The sequence below is a fragment of the Rhipicephalus sanguineus genome, chromosome 1 (genome assembly GCF_013339695.2).
Source record: "Rhipicephalus sanguineus isolate Rsan-2018 chromosome 1, BIME_Rsan_1.4, whole genome shotgun sequence".
NCBI lineage: Eukaryota > Metazoa > Arthropoda > Arachnida > Ixodida > Ixodidae > Rhipicephalus > Rhipicephalus sanguineus.
The window spans coordinates 293,181,630-293,195,479 of record NC_051176.1 but is presented as its reverse complement, the minus strand read 5'-3'; positions in this window follow the sequence as shown (position 1 = coordinate 293,195,479).

Genomic DNA, 13,850 nt, shown 5'->3' with positions numbered 1-13,850 from the left:
ACAGCATGAATGCTGCCATGCCACTACAGAGAAGAAAAAAAAAACTACCAGCAATACATACATTGTTTTTTCCTTTTTTGCCTTGTGTGGTGCTGCCACCTCTGGAGAACACAATGAGAACTTTTGTGAGCACTTGTGGCATTATCCAAAAAATGATGCTGCAAATATTTCCCAAACAAAAAAGCACACACTTTAAAGCGTCGTGACGGACGCCTCCCGACAGCGGACCGGACAAGCCATTTCGCAATGGCGGGTGCTTTCTAACAGTGGACCACAAATAAGTTCGCTTTGGAATGGTGATTGATGATAATGATTTCACAGATATGTTTACTATCAATATTAATAGTTATGATAAAGATGTACAATACATTTGTGGACGATATGGACAACACCAGCTGGAAGACTCGACAGCGTGGGCATGGTTAGTAACAGCAGCAGCAATGTCTAGCTCGAGCCTCTTTTTTTTTAGTGCTAGCAATCTGGCTGCAGAGCTCTGCAGGGCACACTACTTCTTCATTACAATAATAACTGTATTTGAGTCAGAATGAGCATTCTAGCATGAGCCTGGAGGAAGTACTTGACGAGTTCGTCATGTGCCGTATGCTGCCATTGAGAATGAAAAAGGGGATTTAAGTCATCCGGACATCACCCCCTTGGGTCTGTGCATGGTTGCCACAATAAAACTGAATTTCATCCCTGTCCGAGCAAGCTGCCAGAAATTGAGCTTCCTCTCCACAGGCTTGTGCAAGGCCGGTGCTATCCACTTCCAAAGTGACTGGCTGTGTGTCTAGTAGCATGTTGAACCAAAGTTAAGATTTTACTTCAGTACCACTTCCAAAACAGAAATGGCATTTTGAACTATGGAGCTAGGTCTACTGTATCAACTTGGTCGGGGCATGATGTAGGACATAGTGCCAGTCATACGTTGTGGTGCCTTTACATGTGGTGAAAGAAGTGCATGCAAATTTGCCTTTTCACAACTCCTTGATATCAATGAAAAAGCTCTTGCAGCTGGTGCTTGCATCTTTAACACTTCAAAATTAGAGGTGTTCAATATGTTCAAGATAAACAGTCTTTAAATACTGGAACTTTTTATTTGTAAAAAACGGTTGTATCAGAGTTGGTTTCATAAAAAGTGTTTACTTGCATTAATATGCATGTATACAGTTCAGAACTTCACGTCTGGTTAAATAAGCTTGTGAATGGTAAACTGCCTTCACTTATCCAGTGCACCATTTCAATGGTAGTATTGGAGCAGAACAGCATGTCACCTGATGCATGTAATGTGTTGTGCTTATTAAAGGAGTACTGACACGCTTTTGAGACAGCGTAAAAGGCACATTTTTCGTTTCCTTGGCACTAGCCAGGAAGCATGTATAACATATTTTAATTTGATTTGAAAGTTTTTATCGTCCAGTTCTTGCAAGCCAGCCCCAGTGCAGTGGATATTACGAGTCGACACAGTACGCTGGATTTGCAAACTCTGTGGCCAAAATCTCTGTTGGAGTCGCTGGACGACAATTCATTCATCATTGTTTGCAACTTTCATGTGCAACTGACAGCAGCCGACAGAGCTGCTGTCAGTATTCATCTCGAGTTGCTGTCCCCATGAGACTTTGACCTACGTCAGACTGTGTTGACGCATCACTGTGCAACCACCCCCTCGATATCTAAACCGAAAGTGTTTTTTTAAGGTGGCCATATTAAAAATATATTTGATGCATTCCAATAGGCACCACGATACTCTTTTTAGGGTTCTCAACCGCAGTGTTCTTATTTAAAGCAACAAAATGAAAATTCCTAAAATTCATGTCTGTACTCCTTTAATTATTGAGACACTGATCTGGGAGGTGAAAAAATTTCTGAAAAGTGATTTTCTGGAATATTATACTTTTACATAATCGGAAGGTCCAAAAATAAAAGCTGTTTCTAAAATATTAGAAATTTCATGCATATTTGTCAAGTTAATTTGCCTCACAGTCAACTTCATGACCATTTTCGCTTGCCAAAGCACCTCCAAAAGTCATATTCAGCAATGCAACGGGCAAGAACCATGCTAAGTAGCATGACCATTTTGGTCTCATTTGAAAAACGCACACTTCTATTATTTGTTCCTAGCCGAAAAAACTTTGTCTGGCAAAGGCAAAATTTGTGCTATAAAAAATTTTTTAAAAACCTCGCAGACTTGCAGAGCATGGGTGCATTTCGATCATATGGGGCAATTTCTTCCTTCCCATTTGGATGCTGCGGGATTCATCTACTAGGCAGCAGTGGATCGTCATGTTGTCTGCCATTTTGCAAAGAGGCTTAACCAATGACAGCGCGATGCCAGGTGGTCATCAAACATTCAGAATGGCTCATGCGCTCGGGAAGAAGTAAAAACTGTGTCCACAGACATGCACTATTTGATCGAGACCACAGTGAAAAGGAAGCATACTAAGGAGAATAATGATGACCATGTTCCTGGTGGATCCTAGAATCATAACGCTCATTCATACCTCTTCCTGTTAAAAATAAATGCTTACTATGTTACTAAACTTATTTCCCCTTTTTCTCAAAACCACATTTTTTATCACATCATATCATAGGCTGTTGCTCACAGTATCTTTTGGTGTAGTGGTCAGATTTTGATAATTCTTACTGTAAATTAAAATGTGTGCATTTTAGTACAATAAAACAATGAAATTAGGACATTTTTATCTATAACTGTGATTTAATTAGCGGTAGGGTTGTGCACATATTTCGAACTTTGAATATTTGATTCAAATAGTTTGATTTTCAATTCGATTTGCAAGGCACTTTTACTGTTCGAACACCACAAAACTTCATAACTAGTATTAAAATCTGCAGAAAGTACACACCTGTGCTAAATTTCGCCAAATTTGATGCATAAATAGCCAAATTAGTTTCATTTGCCACATTCCACCAACCACCCTCCACTGCTCTTTTGCAAACGTGCCAGTATTCAAATGGAGTGGTCAGAGCATGGCATGGTGTGTGAGGCCAAGCACGTTATTGCAATAGAGTGCTTATATTGTGCGGGCTCATGCTCGCTGCAGTTCATGACCAGGTGGCATTATTCCCCCACTTAAAAAAAAAAAGCATCGCCCTGATGCTCATGCAAGTGGGAATACATAAGAAATGTTATGCTGAACAAAACCCGAGATCAAAGTGTTTAGTATTTTTATTTGCTCTAGAGGTCCGTTTTTATTTACACTGACATTAGCATCGCACACCAAAATTTTAACAGCAAAGCTGTTCAGCAAATCGTGTTTAGAGACTAAAAGAAAGAGAAAAATTCTTGCCAAAAAGTTTTAGCACATGGTGGGATTCGAACCCGCGTACCCTCGATCCTAATGTGAGCGTCCTAACCACTCGGCTATCCAGGCACGCTAGCAGAACATAGCATAGCCTTGTACAGTATAGTGCAGCAAGAGGGTGGGGAAAGGGAAATGAGCGTGAGGAGGAGAGATTTGGTGGTGAGGAGGATGGTAGAGAGTAAAGCGTAGCACAAAAAGAATGAGAAAGAGAGAGGAAGAAGTGCAGAAACAAAGAGAGAGAGATAACATCAACGAAAAGAGCGAAAAAAGTAGAGAGAGAAAAAAAGATAGAAAGAGGAAGCAAGCATTGCGGTGTCTAGCGACCAGATATCGCACCACCTCTGTCAAACACACGGATGTGGAATGCGAAAAAATTATGTAAGGGCTACTTCTAACGCCCACCGACAGAGACATCACGCACAACCTCCACTCTATAGTGCATAGCCTGGCTGCGTACCCCTGAAGAGGAAGCTAAAGAGCATCGTGAAGATAGACGTGTCGGTCGACGGGGAGCACGAGCGGCGACGGGTCCGTGCTTCACTGTGCCAAGCTTTGCGCGACTTAGCGCAAGCTGCCCGCAATTTTTCTGGCAGTGGAAATGAGGCAGGACGTACGGGACACGTAGGTTTATGCTGTTCATTTTCAGTGGTTGGACACGCAGGTCTTACTATGTGGTAATGCATACAGAGCAAGATCTTTCTGCCCAGCCAACAAACATTGAAATATGTCTTATGCTTTTAAAGAAAATGGAACTCATCTCCACGAAGTGAAATGATGACGAGTGGACGAAGCTAGGTGGCCCATAATGTCTACGTTGTAGTCGCCGACTGGTATAAAGAGTTTGCGCTTGTAGGAGTTTCATACTGTTCTGTCACATTGTGACTGATATTAGTGTACTGTTCAACCTTTTTTGTTGTCTCATATGTTACCCGAGCATTGCCCCATATAACGTAAATTGAGTGACATAATGAGTCGACGACAAAGCTCGGTCCTAAGGTCCATAATGTGTATGTTGAAGTCTCCAACTAGTATAAAAGGTTTGTGCTTGTAGGTGTTCTATATTGTTTCGTCACAATTATGATTGTTGTTCGTCTATTGTAAACCTTTTTTTTTTATTCACATACACACATTTCGACTACAGCAACGGTTTTCTAACCACCATGACAGCGGACAGTGAGCGTCGGCGACAAAGCTAGGCCCTAAGGTCCATAATGTCTACGTTGAAATCGCCGACTAGTATAAAGGGTTTGTGAGTCTAGGTGTTTTATATTGTTGTCACAATTATGATTGATATTAGTCTATTGTTAAACCTTTTTTAGGGAATTTTACATGGTGCTGTGCCGTGAGCACGGACACCACACAACGGACAAACCTAGACCCTAAGGTGCTTCGCCCCTAAAATACATAGCGGTCTCACAGTGTCACATTGCACTAGACACTCTTGTACACAACAGCACTGGTAGCACAGTCTCGTGACAATATGTCACCTACTGCATGAAAAAAATAACGTTGAGAGTGTGAAGTTGTCCTTTTATACTAGTGCAGAGGTGTCAGCTCTAACAATAATTAGCACATACGAGCTTTTGCTTAGTTTTTCGCCCTTCTACAGCAATCATTTTGTAACACAAATATTTATCGGGTGTTGTAGTTGAATAAATGTGCTGCTGTGCTAAGGTAGATCGCCCATCTGAAAGTGCAGCTGCAGGTTGTCATGGAAAGACCACAATGAAAGACTGCTTCCACTACCAACAAATGAAAGCTGTATTTTTGATTGGACACAGCTCAAGTCCTTGCTCTGCGAGTAAAATGCGAAGACGCTTGCTTCTTTTCGTAATCTGCTTTTTTTTATGTTATATAATTTTCGTTTTGCCTGGACCATTTTAACAGTGAAGCTGTTCAGCTCGGCGTAATGTCGTGACCCAAAAACTATCATCACAAACGGGTATGTGCCACGGAAATTGGGCAAATTGCGCCAATTTGTCCGGCGCATAGCAAGTGGGTGAGAGAAATGAAGTTGGAAAGAAAGAGAGAAAAACTGCAAAAATAATTCCTCGCGAGACAGCAGGATTCGAACCCGCGTACCCTTGATCGGAAGGCAAACGTCTTAACCACTCGGCTATCCAGGCATGCTGACAGAACACAGCATAGCCTTGTGTAGTATCGTATAGCAAGGGGGTATGAAAGGGAAGTGAGGGTGAGAAGGAGGGGAGAGAGTAAAGCATAGCATATAAAGAATGAGAAATAGAGAAAAAAATGCAGAAAAAGAAGAAAGAGAGAGAATCAAAGAAAGAAATAGAAAAAAGAAAAAGGAAACAAGCAAGAAATATAGAGAGAGTGAAACAAAGAAAGAGAACGAAAAAAGAGAGAGAGAGAAATAAACAGAGACAAACAACATAGACTTGCAACATAGCAAAACCTAGCAAGAACCACTTACAACATAGCAGTAACCGGCAACTTGAGGATTTACCAGCTTCACTGTGCCAAGCTTTGTGCGACACAGTGCAAACTTCCCACAACTTTTTATCATTCTTTTTGCATTTATATCATTGTCACAGTATGCTGTTATACTGTATGTCATACTCAGCAGCTAAAACATGCGTTTAGGGCCTTTTTAAAAATGCATGAATTTTTCACTGGAGCGGTAAGCACAAATCACTGGCTTAAAACACGCACAGCAAAATAACTGCCAGATTAATAGTGACAAATTGAAATGTGGCTGCTGATCTAAGGCCAACTAGGCATGAGCAAATGCTTAGTACTTATCACACAATGTTTTAGAATTTCTTATTTTACCCTTGCTTGAGTGGAATAGCATTGATCCTTCCGTTACTAATCTTGAATCATTGGATCAATTTTTTTACAACAGTCTAGGATGGTGTAGACAATGAATAGTGTATTAGTTATCTAGAAATGGCAATGCTTGTCATATAATTTTGTTTAATTAGTCATTTATTTTTTTTTTAATTTTGCGGCTCCCAAATTTATGCTTCATTGTATTTTAATGTTTCTTGTAACTTGAATTTTATTATCACATATGCCCTATTTTGTGTTGTAAAACATTAATGGGTCCTGAGGCTCAGTCAAGAGCTGATGCAGGCCGCTCCCACTCTGGGACAGGTAGGCTAAGCCTAACTTCCACGTCGTTGGCCCACTGGATGGCCCTGATTTGATCTTGAAGTGAGTCGCTGGGTGGTGTCTGTTGCCACCACCTTGCTTCTTTGGTACAGTCCGTGTGTTCCACAGGGCAGTGCCATAGCATAAGTTCTAAGGAGATTCAATCATTGGATTTCTGGCATTTGATTTCTGTGCCACAGTCTGGATTGAACTTATTGAATATAACCGGGTTGGGGTACGTACGTGTTTGTAATAGCCGTAGAGACTGCGCTCGATTGAGTTTGGCCAGAATACCCTTTGTACCCAATCCAGCCAAATGATTTCTTCTTGCAGGGATTCTATGCTCCAGGCTATAGAGTACGGCAGCAGAAACTTTCTCCATCCTAGGTAATAGTGTTTAGTAAGTTCTGGCATGCTTTTTGCAGACACGCGATTCAAGAAAAACTATTCGCTAGACGATATCATGACAGCTTTCGCTCAGGTGTCTATGCATCAGTTTGACGAGTCCAGCCATCTTCTACTACATATATATTTTTTCTACCGGCAGGTTTGCCTCTTTTATTTTACTATTTTTAAATATTGGTGCCTTAGAGTAATCACATCCTTATTTACCACTGCACGAACAGCTTGGCATGGTAAGAGGAGGAGGATAAAAATGTTACTTATCCCTAGAGGGAAGGGTGCTGTGGTGGAGGGAGCAGAGGAGCCTACCTGGCGTAGGTCTCCGCGGCACTCTTGGCCCAATCCAGGATCTGGTCCTGGACCTCGGGCACCAAGCTGCACATGGCAGCCTCCCACTGCTCCTCACTGCTAATATGAAGAGATTTAGGTGGTGGGTGCTGAATACGGTACGCACCCACATGATATGATCCAGAGTGGCTTGTTGACGGCAGAAAATGCATAAGGGGAGGGATATATCGCAGGGTGAATACTTTTGGCACCACTTCTAGATGCTACTGATGAATAGTGACCAACAACAAATTTTCTGCTGTAACACCGCATGTGGATAATGGAACAGCTTTGCATAGGTTCGAGCATGTAGTACTGCTTGATGCTCTGAATCATCATAAAACTTTTCACTTTTGATTTCATCCTTTGGTGCTTGATGTAGTTGGCTTCCTATCATGGCTATCCGGTATGCTTTTTATTGCTGACTGATATCTGACATTCAATCTTACACTGGGGCACTGTTTGTTTGTTATGTCTTTTTTCTGCTCATCCATTGTCAAAATTGTATTGTGGTTCACTTGTCGTGCCCAATTTAACATTTTAATAAAGCTGCAACTGTTTAAGATTATGACCACATTGAACAATTGTTGTAAACACAATACACCACCGTAATCATCAGGGTGATATGAGGAGCCCCTCTGAGGCATGCTAGTGGTATATGTCGTGTTTTGTGCTGTATCTCATACCTGTACTACATAGTAAGACGTGTTTGGGTAAGTTCGTTCATACTTGATAGCTGTCCGTTAAGTGCCGATTTCGTAGCGCTCTGTTGTCCCGCATCTGTACTGTATACCATGAGCTACCTTTAGTGTCGTTTACTAATGTCTAGAAATAAAAAGTAATCAGGGTGCTGTATAATTGGTGTTTATAAAGATTCTTATTTTACAGAACATGTGCAACCTATTCAGTATGGATGAGAACTAATCCTTTAGTTCTCATTAATATTGTGGCTAACAAACAAAAAACGAGCCCTTAAAAGTCATATTTGCTCTATTCAGTATGGATCACACATGTGAAGATATAAGCAAATGCTTAGTTAAAAATAACTCAATTTATGATTGCAATCTAATGAGAGTGCACTGTGCCATTTGTAAACACGGCAGGCAAAAATTCCAGATCGCACATCGTGTCCGTGTTGATTTTATGAAAACCTCACGACCCCACAGATCGTACTTGTTTAATGACAATATGTTATGTTCTTGGAATGTTTAAAAAAATTCTCTCGTGTTGGTTGAGGATATTCGAAATTAAGGAGGCCTATGGGAGAGAAGTTCAAGCGTGCAATTAATTAGGCTACTTCGTCGCTGTCCATAGTTTCTTGTGCTGGTGGCATATATGTCTCACATTTTGTGCTGTATCTCATGCGTGTACTACATACCACTAGCTACATTTAAATGTCGTTTACCAACGTCTAGATATTAAAAATAACCAGTGCGCTGTATGATTTGTTTATAAACATTCTTATTTTACAGGACATGTGCAAGATATTCAGTATGGGTTACACAGGTGCAAAGCTGTGAGTGAACACTTAGTAAAAGATTACTCAATTTATGACCGGAATCTAATGAGAGTGCATTGTGCCGTTCGTAAACATGGCCGGCAAAAATTGTTGATTGCACAACGTAACTGTTTTGATCTTATGCAAACCTCCCGAAATAGTTGGGAGAAAGAGAGAGAGACAAACACAATGGATGGAATTCGTTGTCATCTTTCTGTCCCCATTCTTGTCTTTAGTGCTAGAAGTAACAATGATTGTTGGAGAAAAGCTTACAAGCAAACAACTTCGAACTAGGAACAGCATCAACAATGTCACTATTATGAGGAATTAACTAATGCACAAGTATATTAAAGGGATACTGAACAAAAATATGAAAAAATTATGAAAGCATAGAAGTTCAACTCGGAAGACACTACTCTTCCGATGAACGCTGCTTATTACACATATTTTTTAACAGATCGCTGTAATTTTGTAGGGTTGTGAGCACACGGTGACTGCACGCCAGTCGCGCACGGAGCTGCATGTAGACAGCGGTGACGTCAGGTGTGCTGGCGGCAGACGGCAGAAACATCAGTAACAGAAGCGGGCAGCCGGTGTGCGTTTTCCTCTCCTGCTACTTCCCTTTCTACACCTCTCCTTTACATCCCACTCCCCCCATTCCATAAGGGCTCTGAGGACGTGCCCCCACCCGGGAGCATAGTTCACTGCCGTGCTGGTGCTTTTCATACGGTTGAAGCAGAGTGGGTTGAGAGATGTGGGCAATGGCCAGCGATGTCTTCAGACACCACGGTTGGCACGCCCATTTTCAGCAAGTTAGTCACCTCTTCTAGATCACGGCGCGGCCACTAGACGCGGCAGTTTTTGAAGAACGCATTAAGTTTATTGTTTTCCGCTAGTTTCTGCCTGAAAACAAGGTTGTGTCAGCTAATTTCAGCACCCAAGCTTTCAATTGGACCGAAATCCTTACTGGGAAAAGTTTTGTTCCATACCCCTTTAAGATAAACAAATGGCAAGTATCATGTCGGATACATTTATTTGCTTATATCTCAAATACATATCGTCTTGGTATCTTGTATCATATTTCGATACAATTGCAAAGTATTTTTGCCTAGCCCTGTTTGGAAATTTCCATTTTCCTAATGTTCACCAAGTGCTTCAAGTGGTCAGTTGAATCAAAGATTGGCTAAGAATGTCCAGGGGTCGGCAACCTGCGGCCCCTGGCACGACATCAGAACACCCCCCGCCCTCCTGTTGTCACTTCCTATCTGAAGGCCTACATGGCAGTTTTGACCTCAAATGGGGTTAGATAGGAACAAAGAAAGGTTGCATCCAGTTTTCATTGTCTCCCATCTTCACACTTTGCCAGATAACGTCTTCGCTTCCTTTCTTTGCACGGTCCAAAAAAAGGGGGAAGAAAGATTCTTTGAGTAAATAACAGGTGAGAAGGACCTTCATTCAAAGAAAAGGGAAACTCGTGTCCGGCATGCTAGCAGACATTAAGGCTTTTGAGCTGAAACTCAACCTTTTCCAACAGCAGGCTAGTGAGTCTAATCTTTGTCACTTCCCTTGCTGCAAAAGCTTTGCTGGAAATACGAGCACACTGCTTCCCACAGAAAAAACTGTCAAATATTATGGGATTTAAGGAGAGAGTTGGAAGTTAGGTTCTCTGCAGGGGCGTAGCCAGGGGGGGGGGGGGGGGGTTCAACCCCCCCCCCCCCCCCAAAATTTTTCAGTTTTGCTTGCGTATATATACACGCGCACGTACAAACGCACGCACGAACATACATAAAGTATGGTTGAACCCCCCCCCAAAAAAAAAAAAAAATTTCTGGCTACGCCTCTGGTTCTCTGATTTTCAAAAACATTCGAGTGGCATCCGAATTTTTCAGAATCCTTTTAAGGTGGGAATATGTAAGAGTTGGAACTGGCTGGTCTGCGAACAGACAATGAGCTCAAAAACACATTTGATGCGAAAGACGCTGTGAAGTTTTACGCTAGCCTCACAGACTCAATGTTTTAGAGTTTGAAGAATCTAGCAGCAGCTGTGATAACAGTGTTCGGTAGTACATACGTCTGCGAACATACTTTCTCGAGAATGAAGTTCATTAAATCAAACTTGCGTTCCCGACTAACCGATGAACACCACGAATTTCTGCGTCCGTCGGTGAGCAACCTTGATGGACATATTTGTGAGTTGGCTAAAAATGTTCAGTGCGAAAAGTCGCATTGGAAGAGTTTTTTCTTTTGCTTGTAACCATTGTTTGTAAATTGCAACTTTCGACATGCGTGCTGAAACTAAACATGATGTATATTGCAGTTTTGTAGATTATTGTCAATATGCGGATTTTTTTTTCTCGTTGCCTGCAAAGCAACCCCCCCCCCCCTCCGCTTTGCCATGCAGCCCCCACCGTGTCCCCTGCACTAGTCCATTGGTTCTTAAACTGGGTTCCATGAAGGACAAGGACATTTTCGGGTTCCGCGAGTGGTCAGAACGAATACGACCCTCTCCTGTTTTACCCCCATTAGCACCCAATTTATTTACTTAGACAAGAAAATTTGCATTGCATTTTGCATTTAACAAAGCCATCGCCCGCCTCATTCGCACATCCGAGTCTCTGCACGGGTAGCGAGACCCACGTGGTAGCAGCACTAAAAACTCGTCGTCTAGTGCGCACCATGAAACTTGCGCGATTTGTAGACCCACGACAACAGAGTGCGCAGCGCACTGGTAATTCATGCTCGTGAGCGCAATTTATAAAACATGCACGGGGATCAATTTGGTAATTCTGCAAGCCGAGATACGGAAGATGATATCGGGTGTCCAAACCAGTTCAGACCAGAAGAACTCCCGCTTTCGATTGTCTTCGCGCTAAAGAAAACGTTAGGGGTTCCGCGGCACTCTGCAAAAGCCGTTGGGGTTCCCCCAAGGCTTTAGCCATAACAATACAAACAAACATTTTTGGTATATTTTACACGGCATCTCTTAGGTGACTTCAATGAAAAAGTTTGGAGTCGGGAAGACTGAAGCTTGCAATGAAAAATTTGTAAACGGGAGGTCTGGGGCCAACGTTTCAACAAGTGGACTTTTCTTGTTGCGGACTTGTTGCAGCCTTGAAGAAGACAAGTCCGCTTGTCGAAACGTCGGCTCCAGCACACCCCCTGTTTATGAATTTTTTATCAATGGAAAAGTTTGTAATGAAGAAACACTAAATATTGCAGCATTCTTGATCTTGCTGCCAAATACATCACTATATTGAATACACGAGCTACAATGCAATTAAGGACACAGCATTAGCAGAGTTTCTCACCCTGTCAATGTTCAACTTAGCAGTAAAGAGAAATTAACTTGGGTGCTACACCTGTCCACAGAGAGCTAAGCCATCACTTGTGCAGATGTTCTTTCCGTACACCTACCTGAAAGCAAACAGCACTGCAGTAATGGCGTTGCATGTGCCTCTTGACAACATTGTTACCATTTTATACAGAGTACACAGATGCCACAAATGACAAAAATTCCCCATGTCATCATTAGAACTGCCATTAAAGCATCAGCATAAAAACACTGCTTGCATGACAAGATAGTCGTACAAATAAATGGGCAAGATTATCATGCAATAGGATAAGTATGGTATGACTTTTTTTCTGCCTCTTGGCAGTATTCACTATGCCTCGTTCAAGAATTGTAAAATCCAAAAGGAATCTGGAGACAGCTAGTCTCCAAATTGTTGCATTGTGGTAATGGACATGTTTATCAACATGTACTATCGGCGTCAAATGAAACCCGAGGAGCGGCAAGCCTTCGTAATGGTATAGTGCGCGCCGTCCAGTTATCACCATGGACAGGCGCGCATATGCGCAGTGCGGCCAAACCGGATGCACGCCTGTTCATGGTGATGACTGGATGGCGCGCACTATACCATTACGAAGGCTTGCCGCTGTTTGGGTTTCATTTGATGCCGATAGTACATTACCACGAGATGGGAAAGTCACAAAAATCATTCTAGTGCATAAATCCGGGAGCAAAGTGGAAGTCTCCAATTATAAGCCCATCTCCCTAACCAGTTCCATCAGTAATCTACTGGAACACATCGTGCTTAAAAGCATAACCACATACCTTGAAGAAGAAAACGTCCTTTCACCTGACCAACAAGGTTTTCGAAAAGGTCTCTCTACTGTCACTCAGCTTGTTGAGCTAATCCACGACATATCATTCAGTAACGATAACCAAAAACAAATGTATCTTCTCCTACCAGACTTTTCGAAAGCTTTTGATCATGTTTCACTCAGTAAACTCACGACTCAAATCGAATCAACTTTGGGAAACGGACTTGTCGTTTCCTGGATCCAAGATTACCTTACTAACAGATTACAGTTTGTAGGAATTAACCGTCAGGCATCAACTCTATCTCCCGTCACATCTGGTGTGCCCCAGGGGCGAGTACTGGCTCCAGTTCTCTGCCTAATTGTTATCAATGATTTACCATCTAAATTGTATACTTTATCATGAAATTAACTCTCCTGAGGACCACATAACTTTAAATGATGCTCGGGACTCAGGTTCTAAATGGTGCACTGACTGGCAAATGACCCTTAACATTAATAAATCAGCTGCTCCAACAATTACCAGAAAAAGACCCATGTTCGAGTTCCCATATACCGCAAATAACATACAGCTAACTCGTGTTCAAGAATACAAATACCTTGGTTTGATACTTGCACACGATCTTAGATGAGACTCTCACATTAACAACATTACATCAACTGCCTTAAAGAAGCTATTCTTCCTTAGAAGACGCCTTCGTCTTGCACCATCCAAACATCAAGCTCTTAACATACAAAACTTCTATCTGCACAGTTCTCGGATATGCTAACATTGCATGGTTTCCATATACTAAACATAACACTTATAAAATATAAAGGAACCAAAGAAACGCTATTAGGTTTGTATTGAACAAATATAAAATTTCAGACTCACCTACTGAATTATTAAGAGCGCTGGCCTTCTTAGCCTTGAAAATAGAGCCAATGTAGCCGGGATTCAAAACCCGTGACCTTCGGGTCAGCAGTTGAGCACCATAACCACTAGACCACTTCGGCGGGTATGCAACAATCAGAGAAGGGATGTTCTCAAATCTCGATCAACATACAGAAAAATAAATGCCTACAGTAAGGTTGACTGAAAGATTCAA